Source organism: Marmota flaviventris, chromosome 14 (genome assembly GCF_047511675.1).
Source record: "Marmota flaviventris isolate mMarFla1 chromosome 14, mMarFla1.hap1, whole genome shotgun sequence".
Classification (NCBI taxonomy): domain Eukaryota; kingdom Metazoa; phylum Chordata; class Mammalia; order Rodentia; family Sciuridae; genus Marmota; species Marmota flaviventris.
Genome location: NC_092511.1, coordinates 58,757,236 through 58,779,060, shown reverse-complemented (window position 1 = coordinate 58,779,060; position 21,825 = coordinate 58,757,236). Strand labels below are relative to the sequence as shown.

The 21,825-nt window shown below is 38.3% G+C and overlaps 1 protein-coding gene across 2 annotated transcripts in view; it reads left to right on the top strand.

Moving 5' to 3' along the window:
- The first annotated feature begins 639 nt into the window (after positions 1 to 639).
- Paip2b (poly(A) binding protein interacting protein 2B) overlaps positions 640 to 21,825 on the top strand; it is a 31,136-nt gene continuing 9,950 nt past the window's right edge. The window contains exons 1-2 of one of the 2 annotated variants that reach the window (XM_027934518.2): positions 640 to 803; positions 1,457 to 1,578. The gene's annotated coding sequence lies outside the window, so the exon portion shown is untranslated. Of the gene's footprint in view, positions 804 to 1,456; positions 1,579 to 7,217; positions 7,301 to 21,825 lie in introns of those variants that run through there. The other variant, XM_071601690.1, reaches the window with a different exon arrangement.

Below are 21,825 nucleotides of genomic sequence, written 5' to 3'. Positions count from 1 at the left end.
TTAAAAATGTGGAAGCGTCCCTCTAATTCCTTCTAGTCTTCCAAGGAGCCTAGCTCCTAAATTTTCCGCGACAAAACATTGCGCCAAGTCCGAGCCACCCTTGCTCAAAGCTCCTCCCGCGGCAACTGACAGTAGGGGAAATCCCATTGAAGCCCGCCTCCAGCCTCCTGTATGCTAAACTGATTGGCTAAACCCGGTGGGACTGGCTTCCGGCTCAGCCAATGCAAAAAGCAAAAGCTAAAGCTCGTGTAAACAAACCCAGAGGAGCTGAGCCTTGGGCTCCTCCCCCACGTGGAGGCCAGACGCGTCCTTGGCCCAAAGCCTATTCCGGATTAGCTCAGCGTCCTTTTAGTCAATCAGTCGGGGGTGCGGGGGAGGGTCTCCGGCAAGGGGGGCGTTCCAAACCCCCACCGCGAGGGAAAGAACTAAGGGAGTAAACGGACAGACGTTAAGACCAATCACAAGCTTAAACTTCTGAGGGAATGGGCGGGCACAGCTTCACATTTAGACCAATAAAAGCTACATATGCCCTTCTAGGTGAATGAGCGGCATCTTCCTCGGTCCAATAGACGAATGGGGCGGTGCCCGGCAACCAATGGCTTGGATTCGGGGGCGGGGTGAGAAGCCAGTGTGCAGTAAGAGGTAACCGGGCGAGTGTTAGTGGCGCTTCTCCCGTGCTGTGGCTCACGTTTTGGTACTAGAGGCCGAGACTGTCCTGGCGACTGCTACCATTGCGGCGACGGCTTAGGCTCCCCGAGGAGTGGCAGAATACGGTCTGGAGGAGGGACTTCTGGTTAGCACAGGTGGGCTCGAGTGCCGGAGCTACAAGGGAAAGGACCCTTGGATCTAGGGGCGTCCTGCGCCCCCTTTTAGACCGCCGTGGGAGCTGTAAGGGGCGGCGCGCGCCTACCCGAACACCTGTGGGGAGGGAAAGCCCGCGGGGTCACACGTTGCACCTTTCAGCAAGAAGGGACGTCCGCTTGGGTCACCCTGTATCTCTGGGGAGCAGTAGAGGGTTTTAGTCCTTTTTTTTTTTTTTTTTTCTCCGCGCAGGTGCTCTGTTCTCTCCCACCCAAGTTCCTGAGTCTCCTCAGTCCCTTTCTAACGCTCGGACCGAATTCTCGGACATGTGGGCCCCCTCACTATCCCGGTGCACCACTGCTAGTAGCGCAAATTGACCATTGCTGCATCCCCCGCCCTCTCCCCGGGGCGAGAGCGAGGAGGAGTTGCGCGTTTACCCCTCCCCCATTGGCTGGACCCCGCGCATTTTCTGCCTATCTTCTACTCCCTCCACCTTTACCCCAGCCCTCCTCATTCTTCATACCTAATTTAACTTAGAAACCCTGGCTGCTTCTCTTATGCTTTGTTTTCTGAGAGTGAGTCCATCACCCTCTCACCCCCTAAATTTCATTCTCATTTTTCTTGGAAACTAACATTTTCCACTTGCTTCTTCCAGACAGCTGGAAGGTGAACGCAAGAGAGACAGAAGAACTGGAAAGAGGCGGAATACACTGAATACACTGAACAGGGAAGGTTGGCAACTTGGCAAGGTTGGGAACTTTAATCGCTTTGTTAAAGGTAAATTATTTTTGCCTCCTTTAAGATGGCATTTGATCGTTATAGCCTTTTAGGATCATTGTCCCGATACAGTTCTTTTGATGATAATTGTTGAAAATGCAGGTGAAAGGGGCCTATGGCAGCAACAGACCTAAAATGTATTATTTTTTCAGTAGATGGAATTGGATTATACTTTAAAGAGCTTAACTAAAGCGTCAGTGTTTCCAGTTAAGGGCCTGGCTATCCTATCATAAAATATAGGACATACTTTAGTTGTACTGCACGATGGGATTTGATCACACCCAACCTATGAATGGATAATAACAGCATTGAATCTGTTTAAAAACAACATTCCATAGTCTCTTTTCACCTTTGTATTCACCTTCATAGTATAGCTGCTTGGTTTCCAGTAGTGTTAGTTCTGGCCATATGTTTATAGATTATACTTCACACTATCTTGTACTATTTATTTTAGCAGTGCTGGCATTTGAACCCAGGTGAGTATGCTAGGCAAGTGCTCTACCACCGAGTTACATTCCAGCCCCCTAAATAAAATTATGCCAAGAGTTTTATAGGGAAAAACTAACCACTCTTAATTTTGATTTAAATTTTAGAAGTTTGAAAATATTAATTTAGATATTGAGCTGTGAGGATTTGGAGGAAATGAGAGCATATTGAGTTAAGACTGATAGGCCTCTTAGGCTATTTGTGTATGAGAGGAGCGAGCATATACACGTGTACAAAACCCTATTCATTTCCATAATTCTTAGTTTTATGATTTTACATAAAATGGAATTGTTTTTCCCAGGTCTCAGTGAAGAAATATAAGCTGTGAGTCTAACATCATGTTTACTGTGTTTGGGTCAGGATTTTGTAAAGCTTTTGTGAAAAGAAAAAATTTTTTTTCTTATTCTACTTGTAAGATATATAAATATGCTTCCCTATATTTTACTTATGGTAAGAGTTTATCTTGTATAAAGAAAGATAAGAGTGAATTCGAAGCAATCTTTACTCTGAGGTGATAAGTTGTCTAATGGATCATATGTTTGAGTCTTGTTAATAAATTACACTCAGTAGAGCACGGTCTTAAAACTAACAAATGCCCAGGTATTCCGAATAATTTATGTCAGAGTTATAACAGCCATCAAAGAAAACCCCCGGATAAGTTGCAGATCTCTGAGTTGATCACTATTGTGAGTTGATATAAGACTGCAGGTGAAAAACAACATTATTTTTGTAAAGTCTTTTCAGGTATGTTTGTGCTTAATAGTTATCCTTTGCAAATTTCAGAGGACTATAGCTATGTTTCTTCCTAGAGACCTTGACCTTGAGGTGCTCAGTTTGGTGGAGGATAAACCTATAAACCAAGAATTAAATGCAAAGAGAGGTTCTGCAGTTCAGGGTGTGTACAGGATACAGAGAAGCACTGTGGCACTGTGTTCTGGCCTCATCTCTCACTGCTCTAGACTTCCCACAGTGCCATTTCCTGAACCTACCTATCTCACATAGGTTATAATCTTAAACCTAAAAACAACCCATCCTGATAGATTCTAATTTCTTTATTTTGCAAAATAGACTTTTATAAAATGGGGTTCAAAAGTGTTCATGGATTTGCCTGGGGCCTTCTCACTAACAGGTGCCAAAGTTGATTCAAACCTTATCCCAGTTGGCCCTATAGCTAGAGCTTCTTGCACTGCACTGCCCCCTACTGTCTGTCCTCTGGTCATCTCTATATGAGAGCTGAATCTTTGAGCCATGTCACCTATTCGACTTCAGCTTGAAATGTATTCAAGAGGCAGTAGATTTTTCACCACTGTATACTTATCCAGGAAAGACCTCAAGAGCACCACTTGTTAATTTTGGGGTTACACATAAATTTTAGTAAGTAAATGAATTTGCAAATATGAGATCCACAAATAGTGAGGATCAACCATGCTTCTAAGTGATCCTTAGAGACCATTTCATGGTACCCTCCCCAGATTCTCTGTGGAATGTTCCTTTAGCTTCTTTGATAATTTGTTCACTTATTTATTCAATCAACATATATTTAGTAAGTACTTATTATAAGCCAAGCTAGAGATTAAATTCTTGCTATGTGGATCTTATATTTGAGTTAGAAAGACAGCTAATAAATCTGGAGAGGGAGGTCCAGGTTGAAATTATTAATTACCTTGAGCAAGGTGACACCTGGTGTGCTCTTTCTCATGTTACCTTCCCAAGTATACTTCCAGAATATATCTGTTCTACTCTTATGAATAAACTTTTCCCTTTGAGCCTCTCTCCATTGACCTGTGTCAATCTGTACTTGTCATTTGTTGATTTTGAGATCATTTGCCCATGTAACTGGTGGGATATTGTAGAATCATGGTCTTTGAATTCTGTCTCTTCTGTCTATCAGGTGGGTGAATTTGATCAAGTTCTTGGAATTTTGAGCCTGATTTCATATGTATATGTATTACATGTTAAACACTTTTTAGATTTCAGGGAAGAGGCTCACACATATTACCTTTGGTGCTGAGTAGTAAATGTAAATTTGAATGGGAAATAATTTCAAGCATCCATATTTTCTCTCAGTTCTAGAGCTTTTAAAACCTCACGGAACACTAACTCAACAGTATTTAGGATAGGATTTGAGCTCTAGCACCTGCTTTTTTTTTTTTTTTTTTTTTTTACTTTGTTCACCCAATGATTGTATTTTCCAAAAGAAAATAATCTGATTGGATTTGTCTGTCCAAATAAAATGAAACTTCCTAAAATGGAGGACCCTACTAGGCAGAATTTTGAGCCAAGCCATATTCTTGGTTATTGATCTTCCTCAAGTTCAACCTGTATTATGTCCTAAGTTGAAGCGCTGAGCCCTGGTTTCCTTTCTTTCAGCCAAAGAAACAGGGTTGGTTTCATATATTATTTGTCTGACAACTATAGGATATATAAAACTCCTTAGAGACAGTTCTTCAGACCCTATCTAGGGGCAGCAGTCTTAGAGTTTCAGTCTTCTTTCCAATTCAAATGCCTTCTAGCATGATCAAAGATAATAAGGCATCTACAAAAAAAGTAATTGACACATGTCAAATATGCAATATATCTTCTTCTTGGTGTTGCATTTAATGTCTTATAATGTGATTATTCATATGGCTGTCTTATAGACTATGAGCTCCATGAGGGCAGGATCCACAGCCTTGTCTTTCTATCCTTGGCACTTAGTTCAGAGGCTTATACATAGTAAAAGATACAGAAATATCGAATTTGGGGAATTCTCAACTCTTCCTGAAAGGATATGAATATAGAAGGCTTCCCAGAGAAGGTATTGTTTAAGCTGATTCAGTCCTCCCCTGCCCCCATGGTGGGTATTGAAGCACAGATCTTGCATGTTGCTAAGCCTGGGCTTTACCACAGAGCTACATCCCTAGCCCTTGAACTCATTCTTAAGGAATGAGTGGGAATGTTCTCTAGGTAAATGAAACCTTAAGACAGCATTCCAAAGAGAGATCAGCAGATGCAAAGGCACAGATAGAAAAAGATGAAGTTTACGGAACACTACTGGTAGGCTGAAAAAACTTGACCAGAGGGTATGTCACAACTGAGTAAACCATGGTGCTGCTTAGTAACTGGTGCTAGTTTTTCTCAGATTGTTGGCATGGTATCTATAAGGATGTTGAATTCTTGGAACTACTATATTGTAGTGAAATAATTTACTTCTTTACCATGTATGAATCTCTTGTGGGACATGTACTATTCAAGATGCTGAAAATATAGTGAGACTTACTCATGGAGTTCACAGGCAAGCAAAAGAGATGAATGAACAACTGATTTGTTTTATGACAAGTGAGATAATAGAGATTTTTAATAAAATGCTATCTAAATCAAGAAAAAGGAGCAGTTAATAATATATAAAGTGCTGAGGATGATACTGAACCCTCTGAAGCAGTATACAAATATAAGGCAGATAAAAGAAATATATCCAGCTTAATTTGAATTAACATTTTATTTTGTTTTAAACAGAAGTAGTCTGTTCTTATTGTTGTAAATAGAAATCACTGAACGGCAAAAGTGTGGGGGGGACTACAAAGTAATTCCTAGATCCTATCATCCTGAATCAATGGTTAATGTTTTGATGGATATATTTTATACTTTACATGTATATTCATGTGTATACATAAATATATATGTATTTTTAATAGAAATGGGTTTATTCTGTGTGTTCTATTTAGTCATTTCACTTTTATGAGCTAAATCCCCTAAGGGTATAATTACTACATATTACTGTACATAATGAGAAATAGAAAAGGGGCACTTTTCAGCCTAGTGAACCTGTAACCTTATGATGATTTCATCTCCTGAACCATTTTAGAGGCTTCATCAAAGACATTAGAAATGAATTAGATGTGTGTAGGTGGTTATACTTGGCATTATTGTTTATATGGTAGAGATTACTTCAGTATCCATCAGAGGGAACTAGTTAAGTAAATTGGAAAATCCAAACCATGGAATATTGTGTACTTTTAAAGAAGAGTAAAAAAGACCTATGTTCTGATATAGAAGACCTCTAATATATATTGAGTTTTTAGTATACTACTTTTTTGTGTTGAGAGAGAACAGTACAATATACATGCATATTTGCAAAAAAAAATTCTGAAGACATATAAGGAACCAATTGAAGTGTTTATCTGTGGAAGGAGAATAAGAGTAGAAATGAGATTTTGCCATTATGTTTGTATGGAGGCATATATTATATTTTAATTTTTTGGAATTATGTGTTTGTATTACCTTTTAAAAGTGAGTGAGTGAGTGAATGACATGAAGTTATTAGAAATCAGAAGAAAGGATCTGGGGGCTGCTAGTCTTTTTGGTATCAGTGAATACATAGCAGAAACAGCAAAGATGGGAAGATTTACCCTAGGAAATGGAGAGACAGTCTTTTTTACTTCTTTCCCTCAGTTTTGTATACTTTTAAAATATTTTTGAGAGCAATAAAATAAAACAAAAATGTTTCCAGACTGTAGTCGGTATTATTTTAATGGTGACTTTTATTTTTGATATTCAGTTGTATTTTTATATATTTACATATAATATTCTACAGCAATCACACTTTTAATCAATTTAAATTTACCTAATTGTGTTTTCTCTGTGGTACTACCATAGGACCTTTATTTAAAAAATGAAGCTAAGGCAACTTTGTGTAGTGCACATTTCAAAAGTGGGCTGATCTACCTCAAGAGGAGGGAATTCAAGCCCCGGAGCCTACATGTGACACATACATGAGAAAAAATAAGAAAAAGGAGATTTAAATATCTACATACACACACATGTATAAATGAAAATAGCATTTTTCCTTGATTATAAAGGAAGCAATATTCTCCTTGAATAATTTAAGATAAAATATAAAGAAATATAATCTTTAATTTTGCCACCCAAATCACTTTTTTGTTTTGTTTTTTAGACCTTTTCTATGCATGTAAACATTTTTAACAAGGAGGATCATGATGTATAGTCTTTTTCTCACTATAGTTTGGTTATAATTTAATGGTGGTATCTATACCCTGACATCATCATTTGTGTGTGGTACTGGGGATTGAATCCAGAGGCGCTCCACCACTGGGCCACATCTCCAATCTTTTTTTTTTTTTTTTTTTTTTTTTGAGACAGGGTCTCACTGAGTTGCTGAGGACCTTGCTAGATTTCTGAGGCTGGACTCAAACTTGCAATCCTCCTGCCTCAGCCTCCCAAGCTGCTGGGATTACAGGTGTGCACCATCATATTAAGCCTGTCTCATTCTAATAGCTGGATTTATATTATGTTCACCATTGCCCCCCATCGCCACATAGGGAATTTCATTGTACATTTTAGCAGACTTGAGAAAGTATTTTTGGGTTGAATTCTCAGACGTAGAATGTCTGTAGGAAAAGACTATAAAACAACTTTAGGGCTTTTAATATAAATTTTTAAATTATCCTACAGCAAAAATTGTTTCAGTTTAGGGAAAAAGAATGCTTTTGCTTTATTCTTTTATCTCTTCTAATTGGTTGTTATTGGTTTATATGAATACTATTAATTTTTTGTATTTATTTTTATTTATAAAATAAATTGAACTAAGTGCTTTATATATTTTTGTGTTTATTTTATAGCCAGTCTTGTTACTAAGCTTCTATTATTTCTAATAGTTTACCAGTTGATTCTTAGTCTTGCTGAAAAATCAAAATCATATTTGCACATAGGATAATCTTGCCTCTTTCTTTCCAATAGTGATACCTATTATCTTGTGTTCTTGACTAGTTGCATTGGATGGACCAATTGACTAGAATTAATTAGTGGTTATAATAGTTGATATTTCTAATCTTTTTCCTGTCTTCCATTAAAGACAGGAAAGCATGATTTTACTTATTCCTGGGTTTTGGGGGTTTCTTTGGTTTTTGTTTTGTTTTGTTTTTGGTACTAGGGGCACCCAACCACTGAGCCACATCCCCAGCCCTTTTTGTATTTTATTTAGAGTCAGAGCCTTGATAAGTTGATTAGGGTCTTGCTAAATTGCTAAGGCTGGCTTTGAACTTGTGATCATTGTGCCTCAGCCTCCCTAGAGCTGCGAGTACAGGCGTGCACCACAGGCCTGGCTCTGTTTTTTTTGTTTGTTTTTGTGGTGCTGGTGATCTAACCCAGGGCCTTGTCAAATTAAGCCACACCTCCAGCCCATTGAATTTTATTAAACACATTTCTGGCAACTACTGAGATGATCGTGTTTGTTTTTGTTTTTTTCTTGTTAATATGATAGTATTTATTTTTTAAAATTTCTAACTGTTAATGGCTATTGTTGAATTTCTGGGCCGAACTTAAAGTGGTTTTGTTTTTAAATAAATTGCTTGATTTTATTTGCTCGTGTTTTATTTGCAGTCACGTTTGTAGCATGGAAATCATTCTGTGATTGTAGTTTTCTTTTGTGCTAATGTTTGTTCAGTTTAGTGTGTTGAGCTACCTATATACAAATAATTAGAATGTTCTCTTCATTTTTGTGTGTGTGCTTTGAAACAGTTGCCTGTATTTGGAAACTAGGTGCAATGTGAGCTATAGACTTGTCTTGCCTACTCTTTAAAATGCAGTTACCTCAGGGAAGTAAAGTTTTTATGTGATAATTTTGGCAGAACAGAATGTGGTTTTCTAGTGAATCTACTTTTATTTGCTAGCAGTGTTCTTCATGTCTCTTTGTTGTTTAGGCTTTGGTGCTGGTGTTGAGTTATTAACACCATCTGAAGGCTTAGAGGACCTTTGGTTTAATATTGAACACATGTAACTGTTTGTGTACCTGCAAGACTACAGAACTACAATGTGCCTGTGAGCGCTCTGCTTTATCCCCACTGAAAGCAAGAAGTAATGCAGTAAAACTTTGCTGGACTAGAAGTTTTTAAGAATACGGTATTCTGGTTTAATTCTGTTAACTTGGAAGTAGTATAATTGTGAAAACTTTTGAAATCTTAACTTCCTGTTGAATGCAGTTCTGAAATATAGCAAATGATTCCACTTTTCTTCTCTAGTAAATTTGGTATGTTCAGACCTAGTTAATGTTTCATTATAGAATTTCTAATGTCTGAGATTCACATGATGAAGATACTTGTTTAGAACTTTAGATGTAAGAGGATGAAACAGTACTGCTGTGTAAGATCAGTCTGGAAGGGAAAAGTGCCCTTTCCCGAGTAAATCTCTGGTAGCAGTTTGTTTGCTTATTTAACTAATGAAAATAAAACACTTTCAATGAAAGGAGGCTGGGAGTAATAAGGAGATTATGTATTTTAATTGGAAATCTTTATTTGATATCAAAATAGAATACAGAGAATGCTTGGCTTTTGACCTAGAGAAGGAAGGTATTTTTCTATCTGTTGCATACCTGAGGTTCTCAAATTTGAGCGTGCATCAGAATCACCTGCAGGGCTTGTTACAATACAAGTTGTTAGGCCCCACCCCAGAGTTGCATGTCTAGGGTGGGGCCTGAGAATTTGCTTTTAACAAGTTTTTGCTGATGCCACTGGTTCACATAGTAAATTTTTAAGAATCACCACCGTTTACTAAATATGACTCATAAAAATCTTGTTCTAAAAGAAAGCTTAGTTTCTGGGAACACACAGGTTATGGGGCAAATCATGAAAGATTCAACCCTCGCTGCCAGCATAGTGCTGTGTTTGGTTAGACAGAACAGGGGACTCTAGTAAATAGGATTTAGTGATGTAACCCCATGGGAATAGGAGTTAGATGTCCCTTCTGTGTCCTCCATCATTTAGCATTTAAGCTAGTTTAGAAAGGCCTGATTTTTTTTTTTTAAACTGGTAAAAGGCTTTGAGTGCTTGTTAAATTCAAAGCTTTATGTGTTTTTAAAGATACTAGCTATGTTTATTGTTAGGTTTTAGGGATTTTAATACTAATTTGAGATAATAAGAGAAACGTTTTCAGAAAGAGACAAATCACTGGAATTACCTTCCTGGATTGTTGGAGAATGTAGTATGCTTCACAAAACATCAAGTGTGCTGTGGATTTTTCATATTTTTGTGATTTGTCCTTTGTATTGTTTGAGCTAATACTAATAATTCTGATCATCTTTTTGAAGTTGAAAAATGAAGGCCCAAATCATAAACCTGGCATAAAAACTACAAACTAGAAGCAGTTATTAAGGAATAGATGGGTATATACGAATATACATACAAATGCACATATACATACATACATGCACGTGTAGATACAATGCACATATTTTTTAAAATTACTTGTTTACTTTTCTTTAGCTCGAGACAAAGACATCTGTGCTAAATTTAGGCATTATATGTTGTAAAATCTTTGAGTTGAAGAGAGAAAACTTTGGGAGCAACACCTTTTTATAGAGGCGATGTGCTTTAACAAGTTTTTCTTGCTTGTCAACTCTCTAATTCCTGTTGTTCCACTGCTAATAGCTTCAGTTTTTAAATTGACCAGCTGGTCCAGCCTGGACTGTTCAGAGGAATAACTGTATGGCAAACACTGGGTGGGGCAGATTCCCTACCTAGAAACATTCCTGTTTGGTTCCCTTTATACCCTTAGAGAAGGTATTCCTTAGATGAGGAAAAGGAGAGTAGAGACTAGACCAGTGATTCTGAAGCTTGTCTGCACATCATAAACAACCCAGGAGTTTTCTAAAAAGTAATCTAGATGTGTATGGGGGAGGCTGTATCCCAAACCATCTGAATTATTACCTCCTAGGTTAGAGATGCCTGGTTATCTGCATTGTAACAACTTCTTCAGACAGTTTTATAGCTGGGCACTATGCCTCAGATCAGACCAGTGTTGGTCTCAGGTGAATTTTAAGCAGCCCTGAAATAAGAAAATAAGGACCACATAGTGTTTTTGTAAAATTTAATTTATTCAATTTAATGAATTGTCATTTGCACTGAATTAAGACTTTATGTATTTTATTGTTAAAATAGTATTTTATAAAATGATGTTGATAGGATGCTTTTACTCTCTTGACCTAGTTTTTGAAAAGTTCTAATCCTGTGTTTCTCTCAAAATATTTTCTTCTTCTTCCCCCCCGCCCCCAGTACTGGGGGTTAAACCCAGGGGCACTTTATGCTGAGCTACATTTCTAACACTTTTATTTATTTATTTTTAATTTTGAAACAGGGCCTAACTGAGTTTCTGAGGCTAGCGTTGAATTTGTGATCCTCCTTTCTCAGCATCCTAAATTGCTGGGATTACAGGCATGTGCCACTATGTCTGGCCCCCCAAATAGTATCAAAAACATACTGGTTTATGAAATCATGGAGATTGAATGCCTCTGATTTAATCATTCTTGGAAATTATTTTTTAAATGCTTTTGAATACTGATCCATAGAGAGTCTGAGCCCCTTGACCAGATGAGATTCAGAATTGAGAAATTTCCAGGTTTTAGAAAGACACTTTCTCTCTTGTATAGTGCTGCATGGGTCTGGGGCAACACTTTTTTCCACACACATTAATACATTCAAGCAAAGCAAAAGTTTTTTATACTAAGTGGGATAAATAAAGACTGTACATAGGGGCTAGGGATATAGCTCAGTTGGTAGAGTGCTTCCCTTTCATGCACAAAGCCTGGGTTCAATCCCCAGCACTGCACAAAATAAATAAATAAATAGATAGATAGATAAATCAACCCTGGTTTATAAACGTTTCTTTTTTTTAATATTTATTTTTTAGTTGTAGTTGGACACAATGCCTTTATTTTACTTATTTTTATGTGGTGCTGGGGATCGAACCCAGGACCTCACATATGCTAGTCAAGTACTCTACCGCTCAGCCCCAGCCCCAGCCCTAGCCCTATAAGCGGTTCTTTAAAAAAAAAAAAAAAAAAAGTCTGTACATAGTTTCTTATCAGTTCACTTTAAGTTTTACTGTCAGCTAAGTTTTCACATGAATTATATGAATTTTTTTAGTTTTTAGAGTTTGGATATTGAAATTGTGCATAAGGGATTATAGACCTTTTGGGGGTCTGCTTTCTCTTCCTAAATGTACCAGCAAGCTTCAAATTAAATGGATTTTATTTGTGTATGGTAGGGAATATTATTTATTTTGATTTAAACATACTAGCAGGTTATATGACCTGTTCACCTTTTTCTTCCAAAGACCTCAGTATTTTTGTTGAATATAATTTTTCTTCAGCCTGATTCTACCACCTGCATTTATAATATTTTTCTTTAAAAAAGTGAAACTTAGCATTGTTTTTTTTTAAGAGAGAGTGAGAGAGAGAGAGAATTTTAATATTTATTTTTAGTATTTGGCGGACACAACATCTTTGTTTGTATGTGGTGCTGAGGATCGAACCCGGGCTGCACGCATGCCAGGTGAGCGCGCCACTGCTTGAGCCACATCCCCAGCCCGAAACTTAGCATTTTGAAAAAAAAAAAAAAAAAAAGGCATTTTGGAATTGAAGTGGGTAGTGGTTCTGAGCCTGGGTTTTGGGGTTGGCTCAGAAAGATGTAAGGTTAAGCTCCAATTGTGACATTTACAATATTGTACCTTACACAAGGTATTTAATGCATCTCTGAACAATAGACAATTCACTGGGGAAAAAAATGAGACAATAACAGCCATTGCCTTATAGGATTGTTGTAAAGATTAAAAGAATAGTTAGTGAATTTCTTAGAAGAGTTATTATTTTATTTTTGTTCTTTCTCCTTGCTTTTGGGTAAATTACTCTTTTTTTCTCTATGTAATTTGACTATTTAGTGGGTCTTCTCTTTTGCTTAGAGGTCTGGGGGAATTTGCCTTGAATGCTTTCTCAACTCATGAGCTATTTTAGCTTCCTCTTTACAACTTAGATGTAAAATTCTGTTTCTTCAAACCTCCACACCAAAAAAAAAAAAAAAAAAAAAAAAAAAAAAAAAAAAATCCATGGGTTCCTAAGCTCTGTATGGGCAAGTAGAAAGTCTTCAAGTGTAGTTATTATTACATAGTGTGAAGCCTTTCAGTCTCTAAAACATATTGTTCTTGACTTTTCTTCTTCATTGTGCTCCAGCATTGTGCCCCTGTTAGCCAGAGAAACATTCCCTTTTCTCCCAGGAACAGTTCTGTCTTAACTTGGTCTCACATTTCTCCAACAAATTACCTTTTCCCCCACCTGTGCAGAGGATTGAACTCAGGGCCTTGTACATGCTAGGCAAACTCTCTGTCACTGACCTACATCCCAGCCCTTTGTATTTTTTATTTTGAGACAAGATCTCAATAAGTTGCCCAGGATGACCTCAAACTTGGAATCCTCTTGCCTTAGCCTCCCATTACAGGTGTGTGCTACTTCACCCAGCCAATTTAACTTACAAAAAATTTCTCCCACCCCAAATTATTACCCTTCCTGAATAGACTTGTAGTGCATGCTGTTTTCTCTCTCACATTACATAGGTATTTAGGCTGATTGGCTCCCCTCTTCCCACTTTGCTATGGCAAACCAATTCTTTTTTTTTTTTTACCAAAAGTATATCAAATAAAATGAAAATGGTTCCCCTTTTTTTGTAGGAATCCCTGGTTTTCTTCCAGTTTAGATAGTTCCACTGTGGCAAACTATTATGCCTAACCCACAATTCATGAGAATGTTATAGCCACCTGGTGTTATTAAGTGCTAATAGTGAATAAGACTATCTCAGAATTTCCTGGAAGTGGGGGATTTTCCACCTTGAATAACTTAACCTGTCAAAAACAGATTCCAGAATGGGGTTGCCACTGGCCATGGGGAATAGCTGTTCATACCCCATGAAGAGTGCTCAGCTACAGATCCTTGCCCCTAAGGGTATGGGCTTCCTGCCTGAATAATGAGATTTAGAATACAGAATTCTAGAAACAGCAGTTAATCAACAAATTATTTATTGGGGACTGGTGGGTGCCAACTTCTTTCTTGCCCTCAAGAAGCTTTCAAGATGATAAATAGACTATTCCCAAACTGAATAATGAGTAATGTTGTCTCAAATATATGTGAAATCAATCAAATATAAAATGGAGGCCAAACTAGGAGAAACTTAGGCACAGAGACCTCCTATTGTGGTATTTCTGATAAAACAAGTTGAAATTGTCATAGTCAGTCTTAAGACATTTGTACACTTATTGATGAGGAAAGTTATTATATGTAATAATTTTCCCATATAAATGTTTTTATTAATATTATCTTTACAAACTTCAAGTATTTCCCCCTGTTAATAATATGTAATAACTCTTTAGAGCTGGATCTGGAGAAGTTAAGAAGGATACTGTGCTGACTGTCATTTGATGTTCTGGAAGGAAGATGGATTGCCTTTCAGTGGGAGGAGTAGAGTTTGAAGGAAGGTCTGGGTACAGAGTCACCAAATGTTGGCAAATCTGTTGATTCTACCTTTGGAAGTGCCATTAAATGCTTTATGGAGTCTATTTTGTGTACATTTCTCATAGTGTAATACTAACATTACAGAATATCCCTAGGACATGGTAACAGCAAGTCCGGTTTTCTGTGAGGGCTGCTCTCTGCCTCCAAGATGGTGTTTTGTATCCTCTGGAGGAGTGAATCCCTGTGTCAGCAGAAGGGCAAAAGAGTCAAATTCTGTGTGAAGCTGCTTTTATAATGGCCTTATTTCCATTCAAGAGGGTGGAGCCTAATCACCTCCTCACAGCTCAGCTCTTGGCTTTAAGTTTCAAAACCTTAATTTTGGATGGGATTCAGTCACCACGCATTAATAGATAATAAATAAATAAATGTAATAAATTGGGTAAATAAAACTGGGAAATGCTTTAAAAGGACTTCTCAGAGCACTGAATTTACATAGCCATGTATATGTGGATTGTGTTTGTTTCAAAGAGAATTAGTAGAACACCAATTTGGGAACTGCTGATGTAGAAATTAGGGTAATTAGAATTTGTACTATTCCACACAGTCTGCCACTTTATTGGAAGAATTGTTTTTAGTCATCTTTAGTCTTTCTACCCATCAGAATTACCTATAGCAAATTATTGAGCAAAAATACAAATGTTGGGCCTTGACTCTGGCCTAACAATTCAGAACACATGACAGTATGGTTGTGGAAAAGCTTCCAAGTGATCTGATGTACTTGTGAGACTGAAAATCACTGAATGCCTTCTCGCCATTTGCCATATGTTTTTTAATCCTATTTGATTAAAATTTTTTGTTTTGTTTTCTTGGCTTTGGTCCAGGGAACCAGCCTTAATGAAGTTCTCAGCCTTAATAAAGTTCATTGTTGTCATTCTTCTCAGAATGCCTGTGTCAGATTTTCAGATTTCATTTCATCAATGGGGCAAATTTATCGAATAGTATAAGACAGAGTCTGTTTTTTGTTTTATTTTTGTTACTGCTTGGATTTTGCGGTGCTGGGATTGAACCCAGGGACTTGTACATGCGAGGCAGGCACTTTACCAACTGAGCTATGTCCCCAGCCCTTGAATAGTACAGGATACATCATACCATTAATAGAAAAGAGATTTATCGAATTGCTATTGTCTTTCTAATCTGGCAGCACTGAGTTTAATTTAGGGGGGGTGGTACCCCGGATTGAATTTAGGGGCACTCGATCACTGAGCCACATCCCCAGCCCTATTTTGTATTTTATTTAAAGACAGGGTCTTACTGAGTCCTTAGCACCCTCCTTTTGCTGAGGCTGACTTTGAACTTGTGATCCTCCTGCCTCAGCCTCTGGAGCCACTGGGATTATAGGCATGAGCCACCCCACCAGGCCAAGTTTAATTTAAATGATGCTTCTATTTGTAATTTACCCTTGTTTTTATATTTTTTGTTATTAGGGATCACATAAATTCTCTCTCTCTCTCTCTCTCTCTCTCTCTCTCTCTCTCTCTCTCAAACACTGAGCTCAGCCCCATCCCATTTTTATGTTTTATTTAGAGACAGGGTCTTGCTGAGTTGCTTAGGGTCTCCCTAAGTTGCTGAGACTGCCTTTGAACTCATGATCCTCCTGCCTCAGCCTCCCGAGCCCCTGGGATTACAGGTGTGCACCACTGTGCTTGGCTGTTGCTCTTTTTCTGGACTTTCTTGTCAACTGATATGTTTTCAGAATCTTCTTGTCAACTTCTTATTGCAGGTAAATTCAGTTTTCTGTGTGTTTAACACTCACTAACATTTTTGTTTGTAAGCACTCTTTTTGTATCATATGAAGATAAGTAATATAGCATTTGTGCACTGAGGTCAACATAGAAAAGCTTAGCAGGGTGATTACCTACTTGTTTTCTATTAAAAATTTGGCAGCTGCTGCTCCGTGAATGAGTGAAATGGGAATACCAGGAACAAAAATCTTTTTCTTTCTTTCTTTCTTTTTCTTTTTAACAGTACTACTGGAGATTGGAGATAGAGGTGCTTTACCAATGAGCTTTATCTACAGCTTTTTTTTCCTCCCTCCCTCCCTCCCTCCCTTCCTTCCTTCTTGCTAAATAACCCAGGTTGGCTGGAATTTAATATTCTTCTGCCTCAGCCTCCTGAGTTGCTGGGATTATAGGCGTGTGTCACCACACCCAGTGACAAAATCATTCTAATTAGAGATTAATTTAGAACTTGATTTTTAATCTCTATACATATCTCACTTATCTTCCCTCACCCTTATGACAGTTGCACTACTCTCCCTGCCTTCTGTCTTCCTTAAATCCTCCACCAAATGATGGATAAAATCTGATGAGTTTATTTACTTAGTTAAAAGAACACTTCTCAAATAAAGAGACAAATTAATTTAGTGCCAAGTATAACATGGCATATAAAAATATGTTCCACATGATTTTAAAGGCTTTATAAAGTTATTTCTTGTATTGCCTAAGTAGCTTTACATAGGTCCCACCCCCCAACACCATTGCCACCCAAGAAAAAATGTGTGGTGGTGGGGGGATATGACCCTGCAAAAAATTAGAAGAGGAAATGAAAGGCTAATTAGAAAGTTGGAGAATTGGAGTTTGACAGGTTAATTCAGCAACTGTTCCAGTTAGGGAAACATACTTGGGAGACAGCATATCTGCCACCAGGCAAGTGAAATCACCTACCATAGGCTAGTGATGTTTCCTATGACTTTGTATGGTTCAAATCCGTCTCCCCATGCTCTTTTTCCTGCTGCTCTGATTTAATGTTCACCCTGCAGTCATCTATCACTAAGAATCCTAGGCATTTGTATTTTGGAGGATGGTTGTGTATTCTCTTTTGTGTTTATAGCCTCTCCCTCTCTACTAGACCCTTTCTGTGAATGCCTAAACATGCCACTGGCCTTTTCAGTGTTAGTTTCTGTGGACTTAGTTTCTGTGGACTTCTCACTCCTCCAGTTTCTGCCCATGCTTTCTTTGGCAGCTGGACTCCTTGAAAGAGTTACTTCACACATGCTGTCACCTGCATTTCAGCTTACTTCCATTTGACTTTCCCCCTTATTTTTCTACATGGAAACTGCTCTTATTAAGGTAATCAGAAATCTCCAATTTCCTAATTCTGTGGATGCTCCTTAGCTTTCTTCTTCTTTGACCTTTTAGCAGTCTTCAGCATTCCCACTTCACTGGAAATGTGTTGATTTTCTGTGGTTACTAAAACAAATTACCCATAAACTAATGGCTTAAAACACAAAATTGATTCTTTCTCAATTCTGGAGGCCAGTATTCCAAAATCAGCCAGTATACCAAATCAGTAGAACTGCACTTCCTCTGAAGGCTTTAGGGGAGGATCTGTTCTTTGCCTCTTCTAAATTCTGGTGGCTGCAGGCCATACATATATTTTGGTGAACTTTCATTTAATCTATTACACTGGAATTCTGCCTTCCTTGATTTCTGTATTGTCAAATTCTTCTGATTTCCTTCTCATCTCTAGATTCTCCCTAACCTCCTTTCATATTATCCTCCTCCTCTGCCTGTCTTTTTAAAAATCTTCACACACATCAGAGCTGAGCCTTGGACCATCTTTTCATCTCACTTTGCTCTTTCTTTCTAGGCAGTGTTTTCTAGTCCCATGACTTCAGTTGCCATTTATATAAATGACTACTCCAACTTTCTCTTTTTAGCCACACTTCTTCTATTCTTGATGCATATAGCCAACCTACTTAACATCACCATTTGAGTGTTTCTGAGGCATTGCAAATTTAACATGTCCAAAATAGAACTCATCACCCTTCTTAGCCCACCCCACCATTGCCACCCAGGAAAAATTTTGCTCTTCCCACAGAATTCCTCAGCTCAGACAATGACATTACCATCTGCCCAGTACCTTGTACCAAAATTATATTTGATATTTCCCTCACCCTGATTCCCCACATCGCCTTCATCACCCAGAACTTCCTGAAATAGTTTTGGAGTTGGCCTACTTCTCTTCTCACTGCCACCATCATGAACCAAGCAACCGCCATATTTTCATCTGGATTAAGAGCATTAGCTGCCCTACTAGTCTCATTATCTGCTCTGGGTCTCTCCAGTCCATTTTCCACATAGCAGCCTGAGTGAGTGCAAAACATAATTTGAATCAAGTCATTATATTGCTGAGAACTCCTTATAATGGCTTTCATCACTTTTAGGATAAAATTCAGAAGCCCCATATGATCCAGCCTATCTGCCTCTTCAGCCTCATCTCTTCCTTGTCCTTCTACTAGATGCCCATCTACCTTCTTTGTGTCCTGAAAAGATCTCTTCTGCCTGAGGCTTTGCACATGCTTCTTTCTTCTCCTTATTGCTGATTTATATTTTTCAGGTATCAGTGAAAATGTTGCCCACACCTGAATTAGATTGGTTCCCTCTATAGTTTTCTAATAGTCTCATTTACTTCTCACTTTGCAGTATAAATCATAGTTACTCTTAATTATTTGCTTGTTTTTCTCCTAAGAGAATGTAAATACCATCAGGGCAAGGACTGTGTATCCTACTGCCAAAGCATCAGTGCCTAATGTAAATTGGCACTCAGATTTTAATAAATGAGTAGATTGAGCCAAGGGATTGCATTTTTAAGATGTAATGAGGAAAGGTAAAACCTGTATCCAGTGGCAGCATATTTGAAGTAAATAGAATTAAAGACTATTATCCACAATATTTAATTTTAAAAATAGTATTAAACAGGCTGGATGGAATAATGAAACTGTTGAAAACAGAATAGCAGAGGCTAGTTTTATTTTTTAAAATTAATTAATTATTAATTTTAGGTACTGGGGATTGAACCCAGAGATACTTCACCATTGAACTATCTCCCTAGTCCTTTTTACTTTTTCTTTTGAGACAAGTCTTGCCAAGTTTCCAAAGCTGGCCTTGAACTTACAATCCTCCTGCCTCAGGCTCCTGAGTTGCTGGGATTACAGGCATGCTCCACTGTGCCTGGCAGAGATGACTTTTTAATTCAGTCAAAAATCCCAAATATAGCCAGTCATGGTGGTGCATGCCTATAATCCCAGTGACTTGGGAGGCTGAGAGAGGAGGATCACAAATTTGAGGCCAGCCCGAGCAAGACTGTATCTCAATTAAAAAAAAAAGGGGGGGCTGGAGATGTAGCTCAGTTGTAGGGTGCCCCTAGGTTCATTCCCTGGTACCACCTACACACCCCAAACTGTTATTATGGGCATAATTCAGATTTTATAGCTTATGAAATATCTCATATAGATCCAAAGAACAGCTGTTTTTGGTATGAGTGTATTGGATCTGAAAGGTGTAGGTGTTCATTATGGCTGGTAACTAAGGCCCCTATTTTAAGCCAGATATTTTAGACATAAACCCTTGACCATGGTAAAGTACTAAAGCAAATGCTCTGCAGGGTTTAGTACCCCTGTATATACTCAGAACATGAGAGGGAAGGTAGGGTGGGGGAGCGATAGGTTTCAAATTGTTCTTAGATTTCTTAATGCCAAATACCTATTGGGTAAAAGTGAAGAACTGGAAATGGGAAATTTAATGTTGATAATCTTATTATACCCTGTTTCTTCCCCAAGATGGAAACATCCATTTGCTTCCCTAGGAGCTACCAGTGTCCAGCAAAATTCCTACCCTGTTACTAAAGGAATGGGGCACTTGAAGCACCAGTTCACCCTCACCCAGTAAGCCCACAAGCCAGTGTTGTTCTTATGCTGACCCACAGATTGAGAGCTTAGTCCCACCAGACTGCCACCCACTGCAGACTCCAAAGTTCCAGATCTCTTGCTGTATGTGGTGGTACACGCTTATAATCCCAGCAGCTCAGGAGGCTGAGGCAGGAGGATAACAAGTTCAAAGCCAGATTCAGCAACTTAGTGGGCCCTGTCTCAAAATAAAAAATAAAAGGGGCTGGAGATGTGGCTTAGTGGTTAAGTGCCCCTAGGTTCTACCCCTCCAGTCAGAATGGCAGCTATTATGAATACACACAACAATAAGTTTTGGCGAGGATGTGGGGAAAATGATACACTCATACACTGCTGGTGGGACTGAAAGTTAGTGCAGCCAATATGGAAAGCAGTATGGAGATTTTCTTGGAAAATTGGGAATGGAACCACCATTTGACCCAGCTATCCCTCTCCTACATCTGTCTATACCCAAAGGACTTAAAAGCAGCATACTACAGGAACACAATGTTTATAGCGGAACAATTCACAATAGCTAAACTGTGGGACCAACCTAGATGCCCCTCAGTAGATGAGTGGATTAAAAAAATGTAGCATATATACACAATGGAATATTACTCAGCAATAAAAGAATAAAATCATGGCATTTGCAGGTAAATGGATGGAGTTAGAAAAGATAATGCTAAATGAAGTTAGCCAATCCCCAAAACCCAAATGCTGAATGTTTTCTTTGATGTAAGGAGGCTGATTCATAGTGGGGTGGGGAGAGGGAGCATGGGAGGAACAGACGAACTCTAGATAGGGCAGTGGGGTTGGAGGGGAAGGGAGGGGGCATGGAGTTATTAATGATGGTGGGATGTGATGATCATTATTATCCAAAGTACAGGTATGAAGACATGAACTGGTATGAATATACTTTGTATACAACTAGAGATATGAAAAAATGTGCTATATATGTAATAAGAATTGTATACATTTCGCTGTTATATATAAATTTTAAAAAATTAATTAAAAAAATCCAGACCTCCAGAACCTCTGACCAGCTGGCTTCTAATTGAGATTTCCACAACCCCATCCTTAGGTACAGTTAATTTGTTAGAGCAGTTCACAGAACTCAGGGAAACATTTATGTTTACTAGTTTATTATACAAGATATACAAATAAATAGCCAGATGAAGAGAGATATAGGGTGAGATTTGGAAGGATCCTGAGCCCAGGAGTGTCCATCCCCAGAAATTGGCTTCACCATCTTGCTAGGATGTGGATGAGTCGTTTTTTTTACCTTCCTGTCAGCCTCCACACGTTCAGCTGTCCAGAAGCTTTCAGAACCCTTTTTTATTTTTTTAAATGTCATTGCATAAACATGATTGAAACATAGACAACTGTGTAACAATGTAATTAGACAAAAAAAGGTATGATCTAATGCTAATAAATGAGTGGGGAAAACCAGCAAATCCTGTCTGTCCAAGATTCTTCTTGGCCTCTCTGCAAATTTCCTTGCTCCAAGCTGTGGGACAGGACCCTTTTTTAAAAAGGGGGCTTATGATCTAGTGTCAGACAAGATGTGTAAGAGAATTTCCTTATGACTAGCTGAGAGAGAGAAAGGTAGGGGGAAGATTAGAGTATAAGTTTAGTTTCTTTTTTCTGCTGTACTGGGCTTGAACCCAGAGATTCTCTACCACTGGGCTATATCCCCACCCCTTTTTATTTTGCTACAGAGTCTCACTAAATTGCCAAGGCTGGCCTTGAACTTGCAGTCGTCCTGCCT